Here is a 25,665-nt window from a genome sequence, read left to right as displayed (position 1 = left end):
AACCAGTGAACCGGTAGCATGGCCGATTCGCTAACCGGTCCGATTCTGAAAACCATGATAAAATGTCAATCTAAACCTTAAATTCAACCGAAATCTCATGTTGTTGGCCACAACTCACCATCACCTCTTGTTTTTAATTTAATTCCATTTTTAATTTAGAAAAAGTTAATAATAATTTATTAATTAAAAGTGTGTTATATTTTTGTTCTCTAAATTTCTGTTGTTTTTTATTATATAAAAAACTCTAGAATACCTAATTTAAAAAAGTCTAAATTTTAGAATTAAAATTATTATATTGTAACATATTATTGTTTCGTTAAATCAATTATTTTTTAAGAATGATAACTGAATTTCATTAATAAAAATAATAAAAGAAATCAGAATTACAACGTTTCTAAGCATAGAAAAAAATGAGGACAATAATCACCAAAAAAATTCATACAAAAACAAAATTATTAAACCCAAAGATACAAAAAAAATAAAACATTCCATTGAGAATGACAACCAAACATCAAAGAACCAATAACCTTCATAAAAGCTCCTCGTCCATGTTGATCGAGACGCTTTACAAAGTGATAAAGGAGTGATGAACGAATCAAACTATTTGGTAGGCTGATTCGCTACACAAATATGATTATATCGAAAAATAATTTTTACCAAAGAGAGAATCTAACTATACATTACTATCGACAAACCAATTAAAAACAAATATTGTGATGATCTTTGTGTGAGCACCAAAACAACCGCAAAAGTATACGAAAGGCTTACCAAAAATCATATGGGTCATACAACAATAGTAGAGAAAACACGTGCCACAAGAGCAAATAAACACATGCCACAGGACAAAATTTTATTCAAATTGATAAGAACAAAAGGGGAAAAATACATAATATAAAAAACTAATAATAACTTATTATCGACAATCAATACTAAAATTAATATTGCCGCTGGCTAAACATAAATCAAAAGAAAATATGGACACAATAACATTGAGAAAAATATCCATTAAACAAAACAATTAAATTTAAATATGATTGAAATAAAAATAATTAAATGATCAATTGATAGTTTACCGTAGACTAGATGGAACAATTGAGCTTTTACCGTTGACTAAATGAAATGAACAATTGAGCTGCATTTGGTGGAAACAAGAAAGTTTGCCAATTTATTTCTCATTTCTGAAAATGAATTCATATCTATTTTCGAGCACTTGTCAAATTTGTGCTCTGCTTTTTGATATCTGGATTAAAAATGTTGGTGTATCACAGTACAAATTGGGTCTTGGTGTCCAATAAATTACAGGGAATATTTAGGCAGAAAGCCGTTATCTAAAAACAATCTGTCTGCTGTGTTGCTGGCGACGAGAACCTAATTTTCTGTATTATTATCAAATGCTAAATTGAAAATCTGACTGTAGTCATCCACAAAGTGCACATCAAGGCCTTCTTTTACATTTGGCGCAAGCTCATCATAATCACGTTTATTTGCAGATGGGAATATAATGGTTTTCACTTCACTCCTCCTTCCTGCTATTGTTTTCTCCTTCACCTGATGATTTTGATATTCACTTTCGTAAGTTCAAAGACGAAAGAAAGAGGAAAGACCCAAGCATATTTACGTAGAGACAATCATAAAGCTCAAGGTTGGAGAATGCATGGAATTTAACATGGTAATGATTACATGACCAGAAAGAAGGTTTATTTAAGCTTACCCCTCCAATTGGAAGAACCTTCCCAGTTAGAGTCACTTCCCCTGTCATTGCTAGATCCTTCCTAACGGGCTTCTTCATAGCGAGGGATAGCATAGATGTGATCATAGTGCAACCGGCACTGGGACCGTCTTTAGGGGTGGCCCCAGCAGGAACATGGAGATGGAGCTTGGTATTGGCAAAGAATGGGTTATCTGGTTCTTTCTCTAGCAAAATGGCTCTGGCTAGTGTGTGAGCAATTTGTGCACTTTCTTTCATAACATCTCCAAGTTGACCAGTGACATGAAGGGCACCTTTCCCTTCTCCTTGCTCAACAAGAGTAGTTTCAATGTACAAAGTAGAACCACCCATGGCAGTCCAAGCTAGACCCATCACAACCCAACCGGAGTCTGATCGTAGATGCGCTCTGCATGGAAAACTGGTTTTCCAACAAAATCGGTTAGGTTTGAGGGATCCACCAACACTTTTTCAACTGCCTTTATTGTTTCAGTTGTCTGAAGTTTCTCAGTTTCTGTTGCATCCTGAAGAAAAAAGATTTTTTAAAGACCAATTAGAGCAATAAGCAATTGGGTCACATTGTCTCAAACTAAAGCATGAAGGGGATAATAGCCTAACAATTAGCACAACCTATTGAAGATGCCATAGTTGTTTCTTGCTACAAATGTTAGAAGTTTTCCCAATGCCCAAAACCATCTTTTCAGGTGGATAACTTTTACACAACCTATTGAAGGTGCCATAGTTGTTTCTTGCTACAAATGTTAGTTGTTTTCTCAATGCCTAAAACCATCTTTTCAAGTGGATTACTTTTAAAATACCTTTGCGTCAGACTGGTCAGTTGTCTGAACTGAGGACTCAGATTTAAGTTCATGACTGCTATTCCCTACAGATTCAACTTCAACAGTGGTCTCGTTTGCAGCTGCATGCTGATCAGTTGCATCAACAACTTCAGCTTCGGCTTCAGTCGGTAGGACTACCTCTCCACTAATGACAGGTTCATTTGATGATCCTTCCCTCACAAGTCGAAGAGCAATCTGCCATACATCAACATAGTTATAATCCACGTCCTACATTCCATACAATTCCTAAAGAGGTAAGACAGGAAAGTTTACGTGCATGTGAACCAATGTGACAGATTCTTGTAATGTTTTATGATTGAAACCTAGTAACCATCGTAACACTAGTTTTTCATCATCACAAGGAAAGCTGAGCAAACCTTACGATAGATCTTTTCAATGTGCTTTTGAAGGTTTCTAACCCCTGCTTCTCGGCAGTAGTTTTCTATTAGGCCAAGAAGAGCTCCATCAGTTACCTCAACCTGGACGAAACAGCATGAAGAGAAGTCAAAACACTCCTTTTTTTCTCAAATATATCCGTCAGATAACATAAATACCATCCTGGTAAAATTTATAACAAAAAGACCTGTTCAGGTTTAACACCGCATGCTTCTTGTGCAGTTTTCTCTAGGTAGTCTCTGGCGATGTGTATTTTCTCATCAGTGATATAACCAGCAATGGCAATTACCTCCATTCTGTCCAAGAGAGGATTTGGTATGTTGTCCACGACATTTGCAGTGCAAACAAACAGAACCTGCAACAAAATGCTCATCATATGTGAGGCATCAAGTTTCTATCATAAATATTAAAGAGATGCTTGAAAATTATCACAAGGCAAAGTAAGCTAACATAGATCCTACAAATCAACAATCACACCTTTGATAGGTCAATTGTGACATCAAGATAGTGGTCCAAAAAGTTAGCATTTTGCTCGGGATCAAGTAGCTCTAGCAAAGCACTCGCTGGATCACCAGCATATCCCCTCCCCAGCTGTCATTACGGTAGAATTCAAATGGTCAGCCATTATCAAATTCAAGAACACTAAATGGTAAAAAGCTCATCTCCGAGGAATTGAGTGAGAAGCAAATCATTACAGAAACCCAAAAATAAACTATAAATGCAAAGTTTTCAAATATTAGCTTTTAAGATACCTTGTCTATCTCATCAATGAGTACAAGAGGGTTTGCTGTCCCAACATTTTTTAGGCACTGCACCATCTTTCCTGGCATAGCACCAATATAGGTTCGACGATGCCCCTGGATACAAATTAGGATATAAGAAAAGGGATCAATACAATGATATTGAGATGTTTACTATCTCAAAAAGAGCACAGAAAGGTAACAACCTTGATTTCAGCAACATCAGAGAGTCCCCCAACTGAAAATCGGAAAAACTTACGGTTCAATGCTCGGGCAATGGAACGGCCAATACTAGTTTTGCCCACTCCAGGTGGGCCTGAGAGACAGATAATTTTACCTGCAATATTAAAAGATCATGAATCAGACTTTTGCTGTTATTTTGAAATTAAAATAGATGGCCAATTTATACAGCTTTAACTTTCATGCATCAATGATGATTGGACTTGATATGATTAATTTAACAAAACCACGGTAGGAAACAACATTTCAGACTGAAAAGACATCAAAATCAAACTAGAGAGTGCCATATCAACAACCCTATTCCTTGCAAGAACAAATTTATATCAAAGGAAACAATAAAAAGGGTTTGGTTTCCAGAGATTTTGATTCATCGAACAAAACTTAAAAACCTTTTAATTCTGAAAGGCAAAAGAATAATAAAAGTTGCTTAACAGAAATTTTTTGAAACATTGAAGCAGCCATACCCAAAGAACTGGTTTATCGTGTCATTCAATATTTAGCATATCATAGCAGCCAAACATATTTATCACTGCAATTAGTTTCAGATTGCTCTCACTGCCATCTGTTGTTCAGAATATTCAGGTACAAAGTGGAAATTGATCAATGCTACTTCACTACAATGGAATACAAGTGGAAAAGGTCAACTGTGTCCAATTTTATTTTAAGAAAATTTTCAAGAACATGGTTCATCCTAAAGGTAAAATGATTCGTCTTTATTTTAATTCATGCCGAGGATTTTTTTTCTTTCAAGTTCAAGTTCTCCCATTATGAATAAGGCTGCACTTTCTCAAGCATCTTTAAGCTATTATGATTATAATCACTGATACAGATAATATAGTATTGCATATGGCCGTCTGATGAAAACCACCGAGACGAAAACATCAAACATCCCATTCAATGGCATTTTCTATAAGAAAAAAGAAACTAGACCAACCTTGTGAAGTTCCTCTGAGTTTTCCGACAGCTATGAATTCCAATATCCTTTCCTTAACATCAGTCAATCCATAATGATCTTCATCAAGAATTGTTTGTGCCCGGACAACATCAAAATTCTCATCACTGCAAAGAGAAATGAAGGACATTGGAAATAAGAAAAGATATGGAACTCTTAAAGTTAGCTGAGTTGTTTTTTCTTCTAGCCACACCTTCAGGCATAACAATTACAGGGTTATAAATTAATATACATAGTAACAATAATGTATTTGAAAATCAGGAAGATATTTTTGGAAAAAATTATTAACCTTGAGGAGGGCTTGGTTGAAAATAGGGAAGGGATGGAACCGGGGGAATAGGTTTTTGTTTGCTTTTTTGCTTTGAGGTTTTGGTTTTATACTTGTTTATATGATGAAGATTAAGATCATTACATGGAACGTCAGGGGTATGGGTAAAAAGAAAAATCAAGAGCTATAGCAAATATGGTCAAGAAGCACAAGCCGTGCATTCTTCTCATTCAAGAAACAAAGCTGGAAATTTGTTCTCAGTCCCTTAGGAGAAGGTTAGGAGGAAGTTTGCTTAATGGAGGAACTTTCGTTCCACCAGTGGGACCAGTTGATGCAGTTCAAATCGAATCTTTGGAGGTTGTATAGGATTGAAGAAAGTATATGGTTTCAGAAATCAAGAGCGAGATGGATTAAGGATAGGGACAGAAATACAAGATCTTTTCACTTGTCTGCACTAAACAGAAGTAAAAGAAATGAAATTACAAGTTTGAACTTTAATGGTTGTGTGATCTCAGATCCGAAAATGATCAAGTTGCATATTGCAGAGTATTTTAAGAAAGCCTACAATTTCAAGTTAACAATGGAAGTAGAAGATTTATCTCTAGATTTTACAAAGCTGATAGGGGATCAATCTAAAAAACTAGAGGAGCAGTTCTTAGAACAGGAAGTATGGCAAGCGATAGCCTCATCGGACAGTTCTAAAGCACCAGGTCCGGATGGCTTCACCATGGGTTTTTTCAAAAATTGTTGGCCTAGTTTAAAGGAGCATGTAATGAAGTTTTTTTCAGGATTTTTACTTGGGCAGGAAATGGGAACATGGGGTTAATCACGCATTTATCACGCTTATCCCGAAGAAGATTAATCCGGTCAGTATGGAGGACTTTAGACCTATTAGCCTTGTAGGCAGTCTATACAAGATCCTCTCTAAAGTTTTATCTAAGAGATTGAGTTGCTGTGTTGGGGATATAATCAGTCAATCCCAGTTTGCTTTTGTACCGGGGAGACAGCTGTTGGATTGAGCTTTTATTGCGAATGAAGGAATCGACTATTGAAGAAAACAAGGGTTGAAAGGGGTAGTTCTAAAGGTTGATTTTCGTAGAGCTTATGATTTTGTTGAATGGCCAATTCTAGTTAGAGCAATGCCAGAGATGGGTTTTGGGAATAGATGGTCCTCGTGGATTTCTCAGTGCCTTTCAACAGCCTCCATCTCGATACTCGTTAATGGGTCTCCTTCGGAAGAGTTTCCTATGGCCAAAGGCTTAAAACAAGGCTGTAGTCTCTCTCCGCTCTTGTTTAACATTGTAGGTGAGATGCTCCACTTGATGCTTTCTAAAGCAGTCGACAGGGGTTTGTTCCAAGGTTTTGTTATTGGGAAATCGGAAAATTCTGCTAGATTGTCTCATTTGCAATTCGCCGATGACTTAATCATTTTTTGTCAAGCATCTCTAACTCAGATCAAGAATGTTAAAAGGGTGTTGAGGATTTTTAGTATGATGGCAGGTTTGCATCTAAATTTGGCAAAGTGTAAGCTGTTTGGAATTAATATGGAGCAGGATGTATTAACAGATTGGGCAGGACGAGTGGGCTGTTCAGTTGTTTCTTTTCCAATAGACTATTTGGGTCTTCCCCTGGGTGCTAAGAAAAATTCAGAAGTTTTATGGGATCCTGTTTTTAAGAACTTCAGTTCCAAACTTGCTGGGTGGAAAGCTTCCTGTTTGTCTTTAGCTGGAAGGACAGTATTATTGAAGTCGGTATTAACTTCCTTACCAATTTTTTCTTATCGCTGTTTAAAATGCCTTGCAAAATTGGTAAGAAGTTAAATTCATTATTAGCTAATTTTCTATGGGGAGATAAGGAGGAAAAGAGGAAGATTCACTGGGTGAATTGGAGTACATTTGTAGGCCATTGGAATGTGGTGGTCTAGGTGTACTAGATTTGAACCTCACTAATCGGGCTCTACTGGGTAAGTGGGTGTGGAAATTTGCTAATGATAAAAATTCCCTATGGAAATGTGTGTTGTGTAGCAAACAAAAGGTTAGTCGCAATACAATGTCTATTAGGGAGGTTACTTCACAATCTTCTTGGATTTGGAGAGGTATTGCAAATAATTTTTTGAAGAATGATTCGGAAGGTGATTGTCTTAGATCAAATGCGAAGTTGCAAGTGGGAAATGAAAAATCTATTTCCTTTTGGAATGATGTATGGGCAGATGATGTTCCACTAAAAATTATGTTTCCTAGAATTTTCGTGCTTTCACCTATTAAAGGGGGGAAGGTTGTAGATTTTGGTAGCTTGGAACCGAGTGGTTGGGTGTGGAATGTTGAAACAAGAAGGAACTTGTGCGATTGGGAATTGAATCAGTGGATGAATTTGATGTCTAAGCTGAAGGATATTCAACTATCAGAGTTGGTGGAAGATTACCTATCTTGGTCTGCGAGTGGGGATGGATTGTTTTCGGTTAAATCTTGCAGAAATATTTTTGGTAATGTGTTTGGGGGCAGTGTGTCGTGGTGTAAAGGGGTTTGGCTGAGATTTGCTCCACCTAGAGTGGAAGCTTTCCTGTGGCAGCTTGCTCATCAGAAAGTGGCAGTTAAAACTGAGTTGGTTAAGAGAGGATTATCTCTAGGGGATGATATCATGTGTCCTTTTTTTAAGAAACAGGAGGAATCAGTGCAGCATTTGTTCATTTCTTGTCACGTTGTTTGGGAATTATGGAATAAAATAGTTAGTTTCTGGGACTTATCATTCGTTATACCCAAAGACCCTCCTTCTCTTCTTTGTTCCTGGGGTGAGTTGAGGGAGAACTCGATGATTTGGAAGTTCATTCCAGGAGTCATTTTTTGGTCGATTTGGAAAGTAAGAAATGCAATGGTGTTCGAAGGATCTTCTCTTGATAGGCTGTCTCTGTTCTTCACTATCAGATTCAGGCTTTCTAAATGGTTCCTAGCCAGGTTCCCTAAGATTTCGATACAGGAGGATGTGCTGATTGGTAATCCTTTTCTTGCAGATGGGTTTTCTCTATCAAAACCCAAAGAATGTCATGTCATAAGATGGATTCCCCCCACTAGATTTTCTTAAGATGAATGTTGATGGAGCTGTTAGGCGAGATGGCTTGGGTGGAGGGATCGGTGGTATTTTAAGAGATTGGAATTGCTACACCCTTTTGACTTTTTCAGAGAATGTTGGTCAAGGAACTCCTCCACTTGTTGAGTTAAAGGCTATTAAAAGAGACATTGAAATATTTGTCATCGCGTTGGGAATCTGTTGGTAGGTTGATTGTTGAGAGTGATTGTAAGTCTGCAGTGGAATGGATTCAGGCCCCGGGTTTGGCTCCTGTTTTCTTATCGTCTATTGTTTATCAGATTTCGCCTCTCATCACTGGTAAGGTACATTCAGTGAGGTTGATTCCAAGAGCGTGTAATGGGGAGGCAGACAATCTAGCTAAGAGTGGGATAGGTTGATTGTTAGGATTCAACTGTGGTTTTCTGGTCTACAGTGAAGACTTTTATGGCAGGGGGTGTTTTTAAGTTTTATGTACTGTTATTGGTGTATTGGTTATGGTTGTATCTTATGTAATTTTTCATTATTAATAAAATCCAAAGCACTCTTTTCCTCCTTCCGCTGATTAAGGAGCTTATTATCAAGCTCCTTAATCAAGAAGGGGGTTTTTAACGAGGCCTTCCATTCCTATCAAAAAAATATATATATTCAATGATAACTCATCCTAAGACATCGCATAATCTAAGTCTTAACAAGTGTTCCTTTGCAAGAAGAAACGAACCTGTAATTTCCCCAAGGTATTACTGTTAACCAATCCAGATAGTTCCGAGTTACATTAAATTCACTTGAACTGGCCTCTAACAGCTGCAGTTTTGTTAGTTCCTCTTCAATAACTTGCAAGACATGAGGTGGGCATTGCTCTCTATTTGGTTCAAGTCTTTCCCTGAACTTCGCTGCAATGAAGAAAAATGAACATATAGAAAAGGACGCATGAAAGATTCAAAAATATAAAACTAAAAATCATATAGCTTCAAAAGTACCAAACTTTTGGAATTCCAGATACCCCCTTATGACAAACTGATTTCAACAAGCAGTTAAACAGATGTATGGAAATTATTTTTTAGAAGGGTTTGTTTGCAAATTCATTAACCCCAACAATAAATTAGGTTCAAGAGAACCATCCATGCTTGCAAATCACTATTTATTAAAGAAAGGGAGAGAGAGGTGTCAGAAAGTAGAATCCTAATTAAGAGAAGATTATGTAATTAAGTAGAATCTTATAGATTGTCTTACAATCCCTAACTTTAAGGGATTTAGTTCTTACCTAGAATAGGCCACTTACCTAGCATAGAAGTTTCCTAAGATAACCTACTGTTTGTGTATATATTCTTGTACCTATTCTATGAAAAAATATAATGGAATTACTCCATTGTTGACATGGTATCAGAGTAAGTATAGCTCAATCCTAGGCACAGTTTTTTTCCCCTAGCAGCCTCCGATTTGTCTCAAAACAATCATTTAAGTACCTAGTACGAAAATGGTGGAAGTAGTCGACACCAGCAGTTCTGATACTGCTCAAGAAGTCCAGGGGAATGAGGGGAACTATTCTAGTTCAACAGGGGACTTGCAGAACATAAAATCAGCGTATAGACTGAATGGAAAAAATTATCTTAGGTGGTCTCAACTAGTTCGAACGTTCCTAAAGGGGAGAGGAAAGTTAAGCCATCTACTTGGATCTGGACCTAAGGCAGGAGATCCTAGGTTCGAAGCTTGGGATGAACAGGATTCTCTTGTAATGTCATGGCTGTGGAATTCCACGATTCCAGAAATCAGTGATACGTGCATGTTCTTAAACACAGCACAAGAGATATGGGAGGCAGTGAAACAGACCTATTCAAAGGTTCGAAAAGCAGCCCAGATTTATGAATCAAGACCAAGATCTCGTCTACCAAGCAAGGAAACAGATCAATCACGAAATATTCCAACTTATTGCAAATTTGTGGCAAGAAATGGGTCACTATCAGTGTATCCAAATGAGATGCAGTGAAGATGCAGCCATTTTAAAAAGGTTTGTAGAAAAAGATCATATATATGATTTCCTTGCTGGACTAAATATTGAGTTTGATGCGGTAAGAATCCAAATTCTTGGAAAGGAGGATCTGCCCACACTAAATGAGGTAATTGCAATCATACGTGCTGAAGAAGGAAGAAGAGGGGTGATGATCGAAACCACTCAAATAGAAAGTTCAGCACTGGTCACAAGGGCTGTAACCGAGAGGAAATCTGGCTTAGAACAGATAATAAATGAGGGTAATAGGCAGCAAACAGCAAGCAAGGACTCTCTATGGTGCACCTATTGTAAGAAGCCTCGTCATACAAGAGAAAAATGCTGGAAACTCCATGGGAAGCCACAAACAACAAACAGGAATTTGAATTTCTCAGAAAAAGGAAGACCATCAAAGGAGCAAGGACGTGCATATGTTACAAAACAGCTTGCTGAAAATTCTCAAGAACAGCCTGCTGAATTCAACAAAGAAGAAATTGAGAAACTTAAAAACTTGCTGGAGTCTCTGGAAAAACCCTCATCCACAGGTACTTGTAGTCTGGTTTTCTCAGGTATATCCTCTTCTCAAATCTCTAAATCCTTGGATACATATTCCCAAGGTTCCTGGGTAATAGACTCAGGGGCTACAGACCATATGACCAATTCCTCACTTAGATTTGTCACCTATACACCTTGTTCGAGCAATAAGAAAATAACAGTAGCTAATGGAACAATAACAGTGGTTGGGCAAGGGAATATCATCATAAGTTAAACCCTCACTCTAAAAAATGTTCTCCATATTCCTACGTTATTCACCAACCTTATTTCGATCCAAAAAATCACCAAAGATGCCAACTCCTGCGTTCTTTTTCGTTCAAACTAATGTATTTTTCAGGAAATAGAGTCGAGGAGGATGATTGGACGTGCCGAGGAAGTCAACGGTCTATACTATCTTGAAGACCCCGGAGGAAGGATTAGTGTCCTGAATTCCTCACTGTTATCCCTTATGTCAGATTCCCAAACCAATAAAGATCAAATATTGCTTCATCATTTTCTCCTTGGTCATCCTTCCTTTAAAGTTATAAAACTCATGTTTCCCTCGTTGTTAAAAAAATTCAGTGTAGAAAATTTTCACTGTGACATCTGCGAATTAGCAAAACATAAGCGCACCTCCTTTCCAAAAAACAATAAAAGAAATCCTAATCCTTTTGATCTTATCCATAGTGATATTTGAGGGCCAGCTACTGTTTTAAATATATCTGGGGCTCGTTGGTTTGTTTCTTTCATTGATGACTGCACAAGAGTATCTTGGATCTTTCCCCTAAAACAGAAGTCTAATGTTAATTTTGTCTTTAAAAACTTTTATACCATGATCAAAACCCAATTTGGGGCTGAAATAAAGAGATTCCGGTCAGATAATGCCAGAGATTACTTCAATTGTATCCCGTCACCCTATTTTCAAGAGAGATGTATTATACATGAGTCCTCGTGTGTTAATACACCCCAACAGAATGGAGTAGCTGAAAGAAAATTTGGACATATACTTGTCATTAGAGAGCACTCCTATTTCAAAAAAATGTGTTTAAAGTGTGTTTTTGAGGGCCATCCTCTACTCAAAAGGGATATAAATGCTACCATCCGCCTACAAGAAGGTATTTCGTTTCTGACGATGTTACCTTTGTAGAACAGGAAAGCTACTTTACTCGTCCTTATCTTCAGGGGGAGATATCTTTCAAGGAAGAAAAGAACAAAGATTTGTTCCTTATCCAGCCACTTCTTGACCTTCCTTCTCCCACTCCAGCCACTCAAAACAGTAACCAGCAACCAGATTCTGTTTCGTCCCAACATACTCCCACAAACAGTCCACAAAATCCACTGAAACTACTCCTAATGCACTTCAGCAAAGGGATCAGGATACTAATCGTCCCTTATTGATCTACTCGAGGAGGAAGACGCCAATGCAAGTTCAATCATCCCCCTCTCCTATCCAAAGTGAGGTAAATACAGAACCCATACTTGATCAAAATATTGTTACTGAAACTTCTAATAAACCTACTGATCAAAGGAATCTCGAGTTTCCCATTGCAATTAGAAAAGGGAAAAGAGCCTGCACACAAAACCCGAGGTACCTATTCATGTCATACCAGAATTTTTCTTACCAGCCTAAACACCATTACCATTCCTAAAGATGTATCTGAGGCGTTAGAGGATGAGAACTAGAAGAATGCCATGAAGGTGGAGATGGAAGCTCTTGAGAAAAACAGGACATAGGACTTAGTAAAATTGCCAGAAGGAAAGAAGACAGTAGGGTGTAGATGGGTATTTACAGTGAAGTACATCAGATGGTACACTTGAGAGGTACAAAGCAAGGTTGGTAGCCAAGGGGTATTCTCAAACGTATGGGATAGATTACCTCGAGACGTTTGCTCCAGTTGCCAAAATGAATACTGTGAGAATTTTGCCGTCTCTAGCTGCCAATCAAGGGTGGAAACTTCAACATTTTGACATTAAAAACACCTTCTTACATGGAGATTTCAAGGAGGAAGAGTATATGGAGACTCCACCAGGTTTCGGTTCTATCACTAAGCAAGTATTGTGCAAATTAAAAAAAAGCATTGTATGGACTAAAATAGTCCTCAATAGCCTGGTTTGGTAGATTTACTAAGGTGATGCTAAAGCTAGGTTATAAGCAAAGTCAAGGCGATCACACCTTGTTTGTGAAGCACTCATATTCAGGGGGAGTAACTATCCTATTAGTCTATGTGGATGATATTATAGTTACAAGAGATGACTTAAAGGGAATGAATAAATTCAAAAGGTGCTTGGTGAAAGAATTCAAAGTCAAGAAACTTGGCAAATTGAAATATTTTCTTGGAATCGAGGTGGCACATTCTCAACAAGGAATCTTCATATCTCAGCAAAAATATACCCTAGACTTGTTGGAAGAAACGGGAAAATTGGGGTGCAAACCAGCAGAAACACCAATAGAAGCCAACCACAAACTTAGAGATACAACAGAAGGTGTAGTCGTTGATAGAGGCTCCTATCAAAGACTGGTAGGACAACTTGTATATTTATCACACACCAGACCAGACATTGCCTATGCAGTTGGAGTAGTGAGCCAGTTTGTGCACAATCCTAAAGACTCACACTTGAGGGTTGTTAATCGGATTCTGCAGTAATTAAAAAGGCACACCATGCAGAGGAATTATGTTTAAAAAAGGAAGAAAATTAACTCTAAAAGCTTATACTGATGCTGACTATGTAGGGTCAATGGAGGACAGGAGGTCAACCTCTAGATATTGCCCCTTTTCGGGGGGGGGGGGGGGAACCTTGTGACTTGGAGGAGAAAAAAACAAAATGTGGTGGCTAGTTCAAGTGCAGAGGCTAAGTTTAGAGCAATGACTCTCGGAATTTGTGAACTATTATGGCTAAGAATAATTCTGGAAGACTTGAAGATCAAGTGGGAATGCCCAATGAAGTTATATTGTGATAATTTTTTTTTTTTGATAGGAATTGAAAGCCTCATTAAAAACCTCCCTCTTGATTATAGAGACTTAAAGAGAAGCTCCTTAATCAGCGGAAGGAGGAAAAGAGTGCCTTAGGATTTCATTGAACATAAGAACACCAAAATACATCCAGATATCGACCCCGTACATAAAACAAAACACCATAAAACAACCAAAAAACACCCCCATAGCAGCAACAGTAGCTCAACCTAATATCAACCACAACAGCCTCAAAAGGACTGACCCAACTAAAAGTCTAACTCTTGACTCTGAGAGCACCAGAAAACAGAACACCTAAAAAAGAGAGAAAAAATGACAGCTGACTCAAACCATAGTATCCAAAATAAAACACAGACATCCAGGAGCTTCCATCCACACGAAGAGGGCAGAAAACCAAACTATAGACTCTGGCTCCAAAGCTGGAAAAATGGAATCATAATCTGGCTCCCAGAACATACAAATCTCCCACACATTGAACCTTCTACTGCTGCTTGATTTGGCTGTATCAGGCCATTAATTGGGGACCCGAAACTTTCTCTGCTAACCCCGATATATCTCTGCCATCCATCCTGTCAACCACCGCCCCAACCTGTTGGGCATCCCCATCCTGATGGGCCTCCACACCCTTGGAACTACTAATAGCACGCCTCTTAATAATGTTAATCACGTTTTTCATCACCTTTGCCTTTAACCGACCATCCAAGTTGGATGAATCAAAAAAATCCAATATTCTCTCTCTATCACGTGCAGACATACAACTTTCGCTGCTTTCAAAAACTGACTCTCTAGCCCCTTGATCCAGCACATTCTCGTGCTCCACCACATCCTCGAATTCCGATGGAATAATCCCCACACCAGCAGCATAATTCCTTAAGCCCATAATAAATCAGCCATCAACATGGCACATAACCCAGTTCAACACGATAGAACGAATCGTATTGAAGTGGACAGACATTTTATAAAAGAAAAGCTCGATAGTGAGTTAATTTGTACACCATATGTGTCTATGGGAGACCAGATTGCTAATATACTTACCAAGGGGTTACCTGGGAAGTGTTTCCAAAAATTAGTAAGCAAGCTGAAAATGGAGGATATCCATTCCCAGCTTGAGGGGAGTGTCAGAAAGTAGAATCCTAATTAAGGGAAGATTATGTGATTAAGTAGAATCTTATAGAATGTCTTACAATCCCTAACTTTAAGGGATTTAGTTCTTACCTAGAATAGGCCACTTACCTAGCATAGAAGTCTCCACAAAATTTGTTGTATCTTACATTAATGGGAAATTTGATGTATCTTTAAATCCAAAGTTACCGAGGTACAGAAACAATATCAATGTGGATGATAAAGAATAACGATACATTATCGTTCATACATGAAAGGTTGTGAAGCAATATCACTCATTATCAGTGAATTAGATATGCTAAGGTAGGTTAGCAAATCATACCAGGCCATGAAAGGAGAAAATCTGAACACAATCGACGGATGCTATTCCACAAATTAGTACATTCAACATAGGAGCATAATCTATCAAATAGTTGTCACGTATTCACTGAAGCTACAAAAGATGAGAGAGAGGGAGAGAGAAGTTGTGAGAGAAAGGGCGAAAAGTAATTTTTTTCCGAGGAGATTTGGAAGGTGTTTGTGGATAATCTTAGTCGGAGAGTGTCAAGACGTGCATTAAGGGAAATGTTTTTAGTTCATGGTCTAGTTCAGAGAGTCTATATCCCTAAGGAAACTAGAAATCCAAAATACAGATTTTCCACTTTTGCTTTTGTGCAGTTTGGAAATGAGAATGGTTTGAGAAGGGCTGTAGAAAACCTTAATGGAGCGACCATAGATGGGAGAAGGATCACGGTTGGAGTCGCAAGATACAATGAATCCCGTGCATGGGTAGAGCGTAATAATAAAGATTTAAAGAAGGATGCTTGTCCGATCACTGCTGATATATCGAATCCAAAAGAACCAGATGATGTTCTTAGAAGTTTGAGGGATGACAGATCGTACAAAGATGCATTGATGTCGAACAGGAGGTCGAGGAGTGTTCTGGAGGTCAAAGATATGGCCGTCGATGCTCAAAACAGGGGAAAAGTCAGGAAAAACATCATGCAGATGCACATTTCATCTGAGAGCTCGAGCTGGGTTAAAAGATCATTGACGGGGATTATCAAGCATTCATTTGAGTTAGAGTTAGTTCATAATGCTTTAGTAAATGAAGGCTAATACGTCCAGATTGTTAGATGGGGGTATGTCTGGAACTCTTGTGTAATAATCTTTAAATCAGTTGAAGAAATGTCAGACGCTTGGATGAAGAAGAAAGAAGATCTTCAATTTTGGTTTGATCGTTTAGAGCCATTACTGAACGAAGATGGTGTTCCTTTGGCTTTTTGCTTGGTGGAGTTTTTTGGGTTACCTCTTTTATGCTGGAATGAATCTTTCCTTGAAAGTTTAGCAGGGAGATGGGGAAGGGTGATAGATATTCTTGATGACACTAAACACAGGGAAGATCTTACAAAGGCAAGATTGCTAATTAGGGTGGCAAGTCCTTTTGATGTTCCAGATCAGATTACTATTGGAGCATATGGAAGATCTTTCAAAGTAACCATGAAGAATGGATCGACGAATGATGAGACTATTTTCTTTTCCACAAATCCTCCAGTGGTCAGTTCCGATGAGGGACAGTTTGGATCGTTCATGACTGAGAATGAAGGAGACAAGATATGGTCAGAAAATGAGGAAGGTTCTGCTAGATCAGATGAAGAAAACCGTCAGAGAGTGGACAGTTGGATGGAACAGGGCGCAGCTATCAGGCTTGGTGGAGTTGGTGGGGATAATCGGTTTCAAAGAATTTCAAAAATTAGATCAGACATTAATGGAAAGTCAGTTGTGCAGTATGGGGGGAGTATCAAAGTGGGTGAGTTTGCAGGTTTGGGATTGAGAGATTCAAAAATGACGGTTGATGGGTCTGAAGCCCAATCAGAAGAAGATGAGTTTTCTGGGCCTAACGTAATGAGGATTATTCCTGTTGGGCCAAAAATTAAAATTGATAAATTTGGGAAAATGGTTCAAGATCAGGATTTGGCTAAGTCAAGTTTTTACAGCAGAGAAGATGTGGGGAGGAGGTCAGATTCAGAGATAATTAAACATGATGGTTTTCGAGCCAAGGATTATGAGTTAAGGGTGATAGAGCCTACCATTGATAATTCTGGAAGTAAAGTTGAGGGTAGACTGTGTTATAAGTCTGACTTCGTTAAGTACCAAAAGTGTACCGTTAGAGAAAAGGAAAAGCAGAAGTTACAAAAGGGTTTACAAAAGGTGTAGGGGCAGAAAATACTGGATGGGAAGTATCTTGAATTTTAAGCCTGAGAAAGAAAGTGCATTTATCGTCAGGGACTGGAAAAATATAAATTCCAAAGGAAACCAATTGGATAGCTTGTCAGTGGATGCAGAGTTTCAGGGTTGTGAGGATGTGAATGATGGATCGAATTCGGGGGATATGAGTGTGGAGAGGGTGGTTGAAGGATTGCAGTTAATGGGTGATAATCACAGCTTTGAATCGGGTTTTTTTATCAGAAGAGCTAGAAGACATTTGTTAAGGGAAGCTTTAGAAATAGTGAGCATTTCAACAGCTTCCTCTTCAGGTTTTTCAGATTTATTAGATGAAGCTTTAGCTACTTGGGAGATAAGTAAGATGTTGGGTATTTCCTTTAAACAAGGACAACAAGCCTTTTTGGATAAGATTATTAGTTTAGAAAAAGGCTTGAGGATGGACAAGCAGGAGGATTTTGAGGGGGGACCAGTTGGTTGATTTTTTTATGATGATGTTAAAGATATCTATAATAACATGGAATGTTAGAGGATTGGATAGAATAGAGAAAAAAAAGGGCTGTTCAGAGGCTAGTTTCCAAATACTGTCCTCAATTTCTTTGGTTGCAGGAAACGAAATTGGAGAAAATTCAAAGGTCTTTTATGAGGAGTGGGTTAAATAATTTGCAAGGGGTTATTGAGTCACCATCGGTTGGTTCGTCAGGGGAATTACTGTTGTTTTGGGATGATAATGTATTTGAGTTGCAAAATCAGTGTACATCCAAAAGATTTATTGCTATATCGGGGAGATTTCGGGCAAATAATTTTAGTTGCAGATTCATTAATGTGTATGGTCCTTCAGTTGAGGAGGAGAAAGAGAGTTTTTTTGAAGAATTAAGCACGTTCATTGGAGGTGAGCCTATTTTTGTTGGAGGGGACCTTAATGTGTATCTACAGGAAGATGAGAAGATTGGTAGAGGCCAAAACAGGAATTCTTTAGAGATTTTCAATCGTTTTCTTCTTAATACAGGTTTAATCGATTTGCCATTAAGTGGAGGTAGGTTTACTTGGTGTAACCAAGATTCTCCGACCTATGTAAGGTTGGACAGATTTTTGGTTGATAGCCAATTCTTGGCAGCTTTTCCAGATTTAACACAATCGTTGCTGCCAAGATCATTGTCAGATCATAATGCAGTAATAATTGAGAATGGAGGTGTAAATTAGGGGGAAAAGCCGTTTAAACTGTTTAACTATCTGATGGATGAAGCAGGATTTGAGGATGTGATCAGTTCTTCAATTCAAGAATGTAAAGAGATATAGATGAATGCTGGAATTTTCAAAATTCTGAAAAAAACTAAAATTGCCATTAAAAATTGGGCAGGGAAGAGAGAAAAGTTTCCTGGAGCTTTAATTTCAGAAATAGAATTGAAGATTCAAAAATTAGAAGTGGAGGTCCAACAGCAGCAAGATGGTACTTATGATGAGAAAGCAGCTGAGTTAAAGGAGTTAAGGCCAGAATTATGGAAGTTGCATAAGATAGAGGAGCAGATTTGGTTCCAGAATTCTAGATCCAAATGGGTAGAAGATGGGGACAGAAATACCAGATTCTTCCATACATGTGCTTCAGTTAGAAGGAAAAAAAATGCGTTGAATGCTCTTATAAGCAGGGGTAATGTTATTCAAGACCCAAATGTTATAAAAGCCACTGTCAAAGAACACTTCTTTAAGGCTTTTAATGACAAATCGACCTTAGAAGTGAAAGAAATCGAGTTGGATTTTTCCAGAATTTCGATTCAGCAGAGTTTAATTTTGGAGAAAGAATTTACTGAGGAGGAAATATGGGAGACCTTAAAGTCTTGCAATAGCAACAAAGCCCCGGGGCCGGATGGTTTTAATTTGGGTTTTTTCAAGAGATATTGGCATGTACTTGAAGGAGAAATTATGAATTTCTTCTTCAACTTCTATTCGGGGAAAGATTGGGATCATGGTATCAACCATACCTTTATTACTCTTATTCCTAAGGTCTCTAACAGTGGTAACCTTGATGATTATAGGCCTATTAGCTTAGTTGGTGGATTATATAAGATCCTATCTAAGTGCCTATCGAGGAGGTTGAGGAGCTGTATTTCAGACTTAATTAGTCCTACTCAATTTGCCTTCACCTAAGGGAGACAAATATTGGATTGTTCTTTAATTGCGAATGAATGAGTGGATTATTAGAGGAAAAATGGTATTAAAGGTTGTGTTTTCAAGGCAGATTTCAAGAAAGCGTATAATTCGGTTGATTGGGACATTTTGTTTCTAGTAATGGAGAAAATGGGATTTGGTTCCAGGTGGAGAGGTTGGATCAGAAAGTGTGTAACCACAGCTTCAGTTTCTGTTTTAGTGAATGGTGTTCCTACTGAGGAATTTGCAATGGCTAAAGGACGTAGACAGGGGTGCTCTCTATCACCTCTGTTGTTTAATTTTATTGGAGAACTTATCAATCTGCTAATTTTAAAGGCTGTGGATCAAGGTCTGTTTTTTGGACTGGTTATTGGAAGGGATGCGGCTACTTTCAAATTATCGCATCTACAGTTCGCGGATGATCTCATTATGTTTTGTGGTGCATCTAAGACGCAGATTTTAAATGTGAAGAGGGTGCTTAGAGTGTTTCAAGTGATTTCTGGTTTACAGCTCAACATGAAGAAAAGTAAACTGTTTGGTGTGAATTTGGACGAGGAAGAAGTTCAGCAGTGGGCTAATTCTATCGGATGTTCTGTGGGTAGTTTTTCCTCTGAATATTTAGGACTGCCTTTGGGTGCTACTAGAAACTCTACAGTACTTTGGAATCCAGTGGTGAATAATTTTACGAATAAATTAGAGGGGTGGAAGGCTTCTTCACTGTCATTAGCAGGAAGGTTGGTTTTAATAAAGTCGGTTCTATGTTCGCTCCCTATGTATTATTTATCTTTATTTAAGATACCAGCTGCGGTTCTTAAATCTCTTAACTCCATTATGGCGAAATTCTTATGGGGAGGGGGAGTAGGTAAAAATAAGATACATTGGGTTAACTGGCCGAATGTGTGCAAGTCAAAATTCGAGGGGGGTTTAGGTGTTAGAAATCTTATTTTCATGAATAGAGCTCTTCTAGCAAAATGGTCTTGGAGGTATGCTAATGAAAGGGGGTCTGTTTGGAGGGAATTCATTTATTCAAAATACAATATGGATCCATCTTGGTTAATGTTTGATAGCAAAGTCCCACAAAGAGTATCTTGGATTTGGAAATCGGTGGTTATGAATCACTTTAAAGAAGACAGTATTGGCTCTAAGTTTAGAAGTTTGTATTCTTTTCGAGTTGGGGATGGCAGATTGATTAGGTTCTGGAAGGATAATTGGGCTTTGGACTATCCTCTTCTAATTATTTTCCCTCGATTGTTTTCCATTTCCACAAACAGAATGGGTAAACTGGTTGAATTTGGGAATTACAGCTCATCGGGTTGGAGTTGGGATGTGCAGTTTAGAAGAAATTTAAACGACTGGGAAGTAGAACAGTGGGTTAACTTGATGAACGCTATTTCCTCTGTTTCTCTATCTACGGAGTTATGTGATGGGGTGATTTGGAAAGGTTCTGGAGATGGGGTATACACTGTTAAATCTGGCACTAAGATTTGTTCAGCCATTATTTCGGATTCGGAAGAGGTATATTTCTGGAAGAAGATTATTTGGAGGGGCCAGATTCCACCTAGAGTGGAGTCTTTTATGTGGCAGGTGGTGTTAGGGAAGCTGGCTGTTAGGACAGAACTTGTTAAAAGGGGAATACAAGGAATTGTAGACATTATGTGCCCTCTTTGTAAGAGGGAGGTGGAGTCTCCCTCGCACTTGTTTTTCACGTGTTCAGTGGTGTGGACGATTTGGAACAAATTTCTGAATTTCTGGAAGATTAAGTCTGTTTTGCATGTTAATGCGAAAAACTTCCTACTTGCTTGGGCGGATTTGAAGTCTACCTCTACAATTTGGTCTTTTATTCCTGGGGCAGTTATTTGGACTACTTGGAAAGTTAGGAATCTTATTGTGTTTGAAGGGGGAAAGTTGGATTTGGCTGAGTATTTTTTCCTAGCAAGGTTTAGACTAGCTTCTTGGTTCCTTGCTAAGTACAAAGAGGTGTCTATTCCTAAGGATTCTCTTATTTCAGACCCTTCATTAGGGGATTTGTGCTCTCTTTATCCTAATCGGCTTGTAACTAAATTTCCTTGGTCTCCTCCTCCTCAAGGTTTTGTAAAGTTAAATGTTGATGCGGCTACTACAAGATATTGGAAGAAGAGTGGGATAAGAGGTGTTCTAATGGACTCCTCGGGTTTGACTTTAAGTTATTTCAAGGAAACTGCTGGTCGGCCCTCCAACTTTTATGGAATTAAAAGCTATTCAGAAGGGTCTAATGTTCTATGCGAATTTACGAGAGAGGAAGGGACGTCTGATTATTGAAAGCGACAGCAAAGTTGCGGTAGACTGGATTAAGGAAGTGGATCTAGTTCCTAATGTTTATGCTTTTTTGATTAAAGATATTGTTCATAGGCTTAATGTTTTAGAAGGTGTTGTTAGATGGGTTAATAGGACAAGCAATTTAGAGGCTGATGCCTTAGCTAAAGAAGGAATTGGCTGATTCTATATTTATATTTTTGGATGTTTTATGGTTGTTTCGAGTTTATTTGGTTGGTGGGGTGTATGATGGTTGTATCTTATGTAATTTTATGGTTCAATAAAATCTTAATGCACTCTTTTCCTCCTTCCGCTGATTAAGGAGTTCATATAAGCTCCATTAATCAAGAAGGAGGTTTTTAACGAGGCCTGAAATTCTTATAAAAAAAAGCATAGAAGTTTCCTAAGATAAGCTACTGTTTTTGTATATATTCTTGTACCTATTCTATGAAAACATATAATGGAATTACTCCATTTTTTACAAGAAAAGAGGAAAAGCAGGTGGATAATCTTCTGATTCAGCCAAATATATCATGGAACAGAATTAACCTGAAAGTGCAGTTTTGTCATCTGTTTCCAACCCCAGTTCCTGCACCAGAACAAATGAAGTTCATTCTAATTGGTAAAAGCATTACCGCAAAAAATAAACAAATAAAAATACAGTGGAATGAAATACCTTTTTTATAGCCTTAAGCTGCTCATTCAACAAGTATCGGCGTTGTTCACCACTTATCTTTTCCTCAATTGCTTTTGCAATTGATTCCTAAAAATAGTCGCCAAATGATTTGAATACTCTAAATCAAATGACAATAAAAAGGCTTAATTAATATAGAGGTGCTATGGAAGTAATGGCATCATGTACCTGAATCTTGCTGATTTCCATTTCCTTTTTTACTAATTCTAGTGTAAGTTGTAAACGCTTATGCACCTATTAGGAGCAGTACAGCACAAGTTAAAAGAGAGGAAGATAACTACGCCAATCTCAAACTGTATAAAAAGTAAACAATGGATTCCAATGCCAATTCCATAAGGTGAAGAGAGCAGTACAACATCGTTAACATGATAGGAGTGTGTGACTTCAGTATCCCCAAATACAAAACAAACTGAACCAGAACCGCCTCTCAAAAATTTGTAACCAATAGTAACATATATCCAAGGCACTTACATCTAACTCTTCAAGAACTTGCTGGCATTGCAACTTGTTTGCACCAGATATTGCAGCTCCAAAATCTGCTAATCTTGGAAAATTGAAATCACCTATATGCTGCATATATTGAGAAAGAAGGCAAAAAAGAAAAAAAATATATAACCATTAGCTTATTCCAGCAAACTGATCAAAACAACTAGTACATTGATATAAATATGATGTACATATAACCATTTTTATCTCAAGTAATTGCCATGAAATAATACTAACACGTAATTTAATCATAGAACATTTGCTCAAGTATATTGGCAATGTTATCCTCAATAGAGAATCTACCTACTCTAAGGCAATATTTTAGGAACAAAATGTCTAGAAATAAAGCAAAGATATAAAGCGATATAAGAAATATAGATCAAAATTTTAGAAGATAGAACACACCTGACTATACGTTTGAACATGATCCCTCCAAAGTGAACTAGTTTTCAAAACGTCTCTTAGGGTTGATATAACCTCAAATGATGTTGCCTTTATGACATCATCATCCTTGTCATAAGGTTTTTCCTGCATGATAAAGACAACTAGGTGAGTATATGTAATATTAAACTATTGATTGCATACAAGGAACCATCAATTCTATATTTGAAATTTGCATACATAATTGCGGAAATGATAACAAATAAAAAACATACCTTGAGATGATCGACTTTGACTGTAAGAGGATCTTCACTGACCTACTCAGAAACCATGTTTTTAAGTTTAGAAGGTTTTGCATTTAACAAAGAGTCCACTTATTCAGGGCATAGATAATATTAAACAAACACCAAATTCTGAAAGGCTAAAAAGATCATTCCCACACACCATTTTTGTAATTCGAAGCCGCCTGTGACCAATAAGGATAACCTGGTCTCCTTGGATGCTTGAGATCTGAAAAGATCACATAACAGATATATGCATCAAGGAAAATGATATATGGTTGTAGATGCTTCTAATTGTGTGCATTTAACACTAACGAAGTATAGGAGGACATTATTTACTAAAATAATAGGGTTATGGTACAGACTGTCATAGAAATCTTAGGAAGTAAAAAGTTGATTTGTTGTAGGAGTAACTTTAGAAATTAGATTTGATTTCTTTATTTTCTTCCCATTTTCTAGTTACAATAACATGTATATATAACTTTCTCTAAGTGGAATATAAATGAAGAAGAAATTCTTCCAGTCGTATTTTTCTACAAATGGCAACAAAAATACATACCTGGGCAAGGGTGCCAACTTCATGAAGACGATTATACAACTCCTTCCCCTTAATATCATATACGCTTTTCACAGTGTCCGAACTAGGATTAGACTCTGACCCTGGCTCATCTTTAAGAAGGAAAGCACCAGCATATGGAGCTTGCCTTTTTCGACTTTCTTGCAAAGCTGCTAGCAACTTAGGATCCTGCACAAGAAAGCATCTTTGTAATTGATCCATTGATCAAGATTCCTATCTAATAGTGAAATCTACAAACTGGAAAAGATATTATCACCAAAGTTAAGTAGCAGAATAGAGAGCAGAGCGTGGACATTTTCCTGATCTATAAAACAAGTTTGCTCCAAAAAGGGGAAAAAATCTTATCTATGAAATATTCCACTTCTTCTAGTCAAATTAACTCAGCAGCAGTAACATGGAACAAGTTAGTCAAGATAAGATCTACAATCAAATTGATAAGAGTTTAAATTTCATTAATACCATTAAACACATAATGCAAATAACCAACTAATATTGTATCATGCCAGCTAAGCTATAAACTGCAATACTGTAAGACACCATAGAGTTCAGCAATGTAATGCTAACTACCAGTCTACCACTACCCTAAGAGTAAAAACATATGGGGAAAATTACATAGCCCATGCAAGTGGACAGCATGTCATACCTTGACATAAATTGGCATATAGAATCCAGGGAAAAGGGGTCTATGTGGTAAAGGTAACGCCAAAACCTGAAACAAGGGAGAAAAAAATCATTAAACATATGTGGAGAGAACAAATACGGAGCTTTATTCGAAAATGCAGTTCTAATTTCAACATATACCCTTAAGTAAAAAACCTTACAATTTGTTTGACTATGTTGTAGGGAAAAAACAAGAACAAGAAACACCAATCAACGCCACAATATTAAACGTGTTTTATGAAAGTCCAAAAAAAATCATCACAAATGGTATAAAAAGATCCACCTTTACCATAAACAATAGCATGGAAGGGGACAACCCATTAAAAACTCAGCAACAAATAACAGTTTTGAATAGAAACAATATCATTTAAAAAGGGGGAAAACACTTTTCTATCCTCTCTTTTACTGCAATTTCACATCAACTAAACAAACTCGACCGGAAAATGACTCAAAATTTCAGAAACCAACCGTCAAGTAATCCTCTGGCCTGGGGTAAGTCGACACAATTGCCGACGCTGCTTTCAAATCAGACCCAGACTCTGATTCGGCTCCCTTTTCCTCGACTTCAACCGCTGGTTTGGATCCAGAACCATCGCTTGAATCAGAACAGAAGCAAGCCCTGAATAGCGAATTCCTAGGGCTCCTCCGAGTCAAACCGGTGAGTAATCCCAAGGCATAAAAGACCGAATTGGCCTCCTGGTTGATTCGGAGGGTGGGAGTTGCCGTTGTGAGGCAGTGAACGCTAGAGGAGGTGGAGGATAGAAGCTTCAGCATTGGAGGGGATTTGGATGCAGTAGAGGGGCAGAAATGGAAACTTAGTGGAGGCGGTTGGTTAAAATGGCAGCAAGGCATATTCCATCGGAGGAGAGGGTTTAAGGAGGATAAGTTGGATCGTTTAGGGAGTTTTGGAGATGGAGAGCTAAAACCCTCGCTAAACCCTTGGATGTTCCCTTCACCGTTTTACCCTTTTCTTGGGCGGACTCCTGGAAACTTCTGTTTTTTTTCTTTCCCCTTTTAAAATCGGTATTAAATCTCTCAATTATAATAAAATTTTGAGTAAATTAAATATTTAATCATCCACTTATTCTTATGATTCTGTTTTGATCATTCAATTATTTTATATATATATATA

At 37.7% G+C, this 25,665-nt stretch overlaps 1 pseudogene; it reads right to left on the bottom strand.

The window, feature by feature from the left end:
* Nucleotides 1-1,208: 1,208 nt before the first annotated feature.
* LOC120148701 lies at nt 1,209-25,494 on the bottom strand (annotated as a pseudogene).
* Between the last annotated feature and the right edge of the window lie 171 nt (nt 25,495-25,665).

The sequence above is a fragment of the Hibiscus syriacus genome, unplaced genomic scaffold (genome assembly GCF_006381635.1).
Source record: "Hibiscus syriacus cultivar Baekdansim isolate YM2019G1 unplaced genomic scaffold, ASM638163v2 tig00110984_pilon, whole genome shotgun sequence".
Classification (NCBI taxonomy): Eukaryota; Viridiplantae; Streptophyta; class Magnoliopsida; order Malvales; family Malvaceae; genus Hibiscus; species Hibiscus syriacus.
This window is presented reverse-complemented; position numbering and strand designations above follow the sequence as displayed.